Genomic DNA, 5332 nt, shown 5'->3' with positions numbered 1-5332 from the left:
CGTCCAACCATCCCTTGCTATAGGTCTCTCTTTCCCATATTTTCGTACCTTACTCTTTCACCAACATATCGTCCTCAAATCTTTCCATTTGTCCAAATCATCCCAAAACATTATTGCATCCTCACCTGCGTTGGCCTTTTTATCCCATCTAAGTAATTTTTGAAGTTTTATAGATGGAGATGAGGTGGAATCAGTAGTGAGAGAGAGAAGAGGTAATTTCCAATTATGAATCACTTGCATCTCTAATTGCACATTGAGGCCATACATAATTAGCTGATCTTTTTGCGATCAGACGTGGTGGCTGATCCTTTATTGACATCGGTGAGTCAGAAGTCTCTTTGTGGGAGGAACTGCACCTCATAAATCTTCACCAGAGATGTCACACGTCTCGCGGAGTGAGTGACACCTTCTTGCTAAATTCAACGTTAGCCATGTTCCTGGCAGACCCAGAAAAACTTTCATGATTAATCGGTGCTTGGCAACTTAACCCGCAATTGCCAGTGCGTGGAATATGTTTAATGGTGCTAGAAAAATAATTAACGCGTAGACTGGCGATAAAAGTTATTTGTTACTGATATATAAGGCGTCTTTTTCGCGCTTTCGTCTTCACAAATAATAAAGTTAAAAGCAGTCTACTGTATTTGTGGACAAAGATGTTATTGTCGAATGGCTGGGTCTTAAATAAAAGTAATTATTCGTGAATATTTAACAGAATTGTATTATTATTAATATCTAGCAGCAGGGGCTTTTATATTAAACTTTTCATATACCTCCTTCATTTCATATTTTCGCTCAAAACAGCGGTTTCAGACAGCAGCAGTTATACGGGTTTGTAATTTATATGTCAAATAGGGTTGTGAGGGAATTTTCTATCTTTCTTTTTGTTCCCAGGAAAGAGGCGGTAGCGCTTGATGTAGCCATAGCAGTAATGTATAGTACAACAAATTACATGGAGAGGTAATGAGTGAGATGAGCTGGACATGTTAGAAATGTAAAGAAGGGGAGAATACCATGAAAGATATTGTAGGGTATGATGAAGGAAGGAAGAGGACCTAGCTACGCATAGGAAAGTTTAATAGGTACCAGTCAGTAGCTATTATTCGATTGGAGTCTATTGTCAGAGTCAAGATAGCATTGGTGAATAATTTAACTTATAACTAGCGTAATGACTTTCTGTAAATAAGACCCTTTTTGTCAAAGTTGTAACAGTCCTGAAGTTGAGGTTACTTAACAAGCAAAGGTCATGATATAATTATAGACTTAATTTTTCTTTTTGTCAACTCTATTTAAGTAGTTTCTGTTGTCATGTTGTCAACTCCCTCAACTTTAGGAATAGTCTATGAACATAAACATAAATAGAAACCTTTCTTTGTAATTGAGATAATTCTCTTAAATGAAATATTATGAAAATAAATAAGCTACATACTATGACTTTAAACTTATATAACACGCCATGAATAGCTGAATTCACTTCATGGCTTAAACATTTCATCAAAAGCACCAATATCGGGATAATCATGTATGCCAACACAACTTGTCCCTGGGTACACATCTCCAATGAATTGGTACTTGCAAAGCCTTAACCACTTTTGAAAGATAGGGATTATCAAGATTAAACTAGGTAATTAGATTTTCATTGAGGTTCGTTCTTCTGTATTTCACGGAATTTACCTTTCACAGGTGGTGATCAATCTCGCCTCAGGTATCGACAATGTTTGCTTGCTTATAAACAAGAAAACTGGGGAAAAGGACACGTTAACTAGATGCCATATGCAAGAAAAAGGTACAAAAATACTACTATGACACAGCTTTTAATAATACGTCGAAATGGAAATAAAAAAAAAATTAACTTTCATTGTCTCAGATATTGTAATTTTTGGGTAAGAGTTTTTTAAAATCAGGGATTTCGTTTCAGCGGAACCTCCAGTGACTACTATAGGAAACTGTAATTTTCAAATACCCGGCGCGGAGTTATTATTAAGATTTATCCCTTTATTGATTTAGGGGAATCCGTGCCAATCTAGGGAATTTGAGGCCCGGATCTAGGGTAAAACAAATTCAGGCCGTGGAAACCTGGAAAAACCTGTGACTATTATGCGGGAAAGAGTAGTATGCCTTTTCAACTGGTTAGAATTTATTTAGCAGCGTCGAGAGAGCAACTTGTTTTTCTGTTGATTTGTGAAATTTTACTACACATTTCATAGAAGGAGGAAAGCATTTGCATCTGTAGATACTTTTCCTGGAATTCAGTTTCTCCACAATTTTATTATTATTGCACATTCACTTATAGTTACCAGTGTGAGGAGTTTATTTTCTAGTATAGTTATCCGTTGAATTAATTTTATAGTTTTCTATAAATGAAAATTTGTCCGTTTTCTATTGTACAATATCGTAATGTATGGGTAGCTTTGCAATTTTCGTATAGTGTGTATGAAGACAGGACTTTCTTAATCTACTTTATTATTATTATTATTATTATTATTATTATTATTATTATTATTATTATTATTATTATTATTATTATTATTATTATTATTATTATTATTATTATTATTATTATATTCCTTCAACTTATTAAGATTTAGGTAAAATTTTAATCGCACGAATTTTATTCAATTACTTATGATAATTATATTTCAAAATATGAACACTTTATAATGGATAATAGGAGAGGTTAAAAGTGAAGACAATGGCCAAAGCCTGGTTCCCGCTTATTGTCGACCGGAATCTGTTGGTGGTTTTATTTATGGATGTGTCTCTGGTTAATGTTTATGACATTTACCGTCTTTTGTTTAGGTTTATGATATTTGCCGTCTTTTGTTTATGTTTTAGTGTTCATCTCCAAGTAGCTGGCAATAAACGCTGAGCCCATTTTATACGTTAACTGAGCTGCCAAAACTGAGGGTGGCTTTTGTTGTTTTCAGCTTTACCAAGAAGAGTAATATTACTACTTCTACTGCTACTGTGGCTCCAACGAGCATCAATATGATGGCGTGCGTGCAATTTATGACGTCTAACATGCCCTCTCCTTGCAACCCCCACAACAGTCCTCAGCAACATCGCGTCTGTCTCTTGAGACTATTGATTTAAGAACTTTCTCACTGTAATTAGTCATTAATTAAAGGATAGATGTGAAAGAAGTGATCTGAATACTTTAAGCTTTAAGTATGGATGGGAGTTTGAAGTGAAATATCATTCATGTTAAATATGAACTCGAAATTAAACAGAATTTGGGGGTTATAGAGGACCTGCTCTTGAGGTGAAAGACGATTTTGACATTTTAGTTAATCGCTGGACGAATTGTTTTCGCGCTCGGCTGCCAGTCCGGTGGTCCGAAGTTCGAATCCCGGCTCGGCCAACGTGGAATCAGAGAAATTTATTTCTGGTGATAGAAATTCATTTCTCGATTTAGTGTGGTTCGGATCCCACAATAAGCTGTAGGTCCCGTTGCTAGGTGACCAATTGGTTCCTAGCCACTGAGCTGTTAATCAGCTCAGTGGTCTGGTAAAACTAAGATATACTTAACTTTAACTTAGACACAGGGGGTTTTATATACAGTGAAAATGTAGTCAGGTTTTTTTTTTTAATAAGACACGTTTGGTAGGTGTAGAGGAGGGAAAAGCCAGTAATTAAATTACCCTTTTAAACGATTGAGAGTCAACCAAGGAATACTAGATACTGTATAAGACGACCATCTATGTTCGAAAGGTCGTAGGTGGGATTATCATTTATCCCCAATAAACAGAAGTAGGCTGTTGTAGTATAGTAGTAAATAGCGGTAGGGATCTGACCTTGAAACATCTCCCTTGCTCGTTCACAATTTATTTCTTATAATTTATTCCCACATTTGCACCTATACAGTAAAGCAAATTCTTTATGTTTGTAGTACATACACACACGTGTACCTTAAAATTTTCGACATGGCGAGTGCATATTGCATGTATAAATACACAAAAAAGCGAAGATGCTCTCTCTCTCCTCTCTCTCTCTCTCCTCTCTCTCTCTCTCTCTCGTTATAGATTCTGCCTCATCTCCATCTATAAAACTTCCAAAAACTCCTCCCTCTCACGCCCTTCTTACCCGAAGTCGTATTTATATCATCTATACTTGGGGAAAATTCGGCGGACGTCGCTTATCCGACTCGATCCTCCTTCTGCTCCTCTGGCCGTCCGTAAATTCTTTCGATCTCTTCTTAAGAAGAAGATTGATGCGCCTTTGTTTACGTTTTCGGGATCTCCCCGTTGACGTTTCTTCGGTGGAGTTTTGTACGAAGATTTTGTCGTTATGTCCCGATTTGTACGGAGGTGTTGTCGTCGTTTTGAGTAGTCTTGGCTGCGAAGATTTCAATACATTTGTTTTATTTACGGAATCTTCATCATCTCCATTATGACAGCGGTGAGAGTAGTCATTTTTGTGTCCAAAATCGGTGTATCATTGGACATTTACGTACGTACGTACGTACATACATACATACATACATACATACATACATACATACATACATACATATATATATATATATATATATATATATATATATATATATTATATTTATATATGTGTGTGTGTTTGTGTGTATGTGGGTTTATTTCTCTCTAGGGATCGTTGTGATAAACAAAAAAACAAAATTGCCCTTTTGTACTCCAGGTCTTAAAAATGCAATAATAACAGATACAGGAAAAGACTGGAAACAAGGGGGCAGGAAGCGAGTTCCAATGCTAGATAGACTAGGGAATAGAATAGCAATCGAACAGTTCAAATCATGGATTACTGATGTCCTCGGAGTAATTGTGAGAAGTGTCTCCCTGACGGGTGTACCGTGATTGCTTGAGTGTGTATCGTCTTTCTCGTGATGTTTAGCTGCTTACTTAGGAATCTCTCTCTCTCTCTCTCTCTCTCTCTCTCTCTCTCTCTCTCTCTCTCTCTCTTCTCTCTCAGACCAATCTGTAATCCCTTAATCTCCCCTCACGACCATTTTCTGGACTGACGTAAGACCTCCCCAAATAAGATGGCTCCCATCCGAGAAATCTCTTAATAAATGTTCTTTCTTCTCCAGAGTCAGTCCCATATAGCTCCTTCAGTGACAAATTAATCCTACGAAGGATGAAATCCTTAGTCTTCGGATTTCTCGGTTCTTCTTCTTCTGTTTCTCTGCCTCTTCTTTCAAGCTTTGGAACTCTATTCCCGATTCCGTAATGCACATAGCATGCAGTTCTTCCGTTGTTGAATTCTGTCGGTTCTTCAGAGCAAAGGTCATCTTATGTCACTTATGTCTTCTGGGCCGGGCTAGATAAGGGCGTTCAGCTCCTGACGGAGAGACAGAGCCTCGCTG

Source organism: Macrobrachium nipponense, chromosome 33 (assembly GCF_015104395.2).
Source record: "Macrobrachium nipponense isolate FS-2020 chromosome 33, ASM1510439v2, whole genome shotgun sequence".
In the NCBI taxonomy this organism is placed as follows: domain Eukaryota; kingdom Metazoa; phylum Arthropoda; class Malacostraca; order Decapoda; family Palaemonidae; genus Macrobrachium; species Macrobrachium nipponense.
This window is presented reverse-complemented; position numbering follows the sequence as displayed.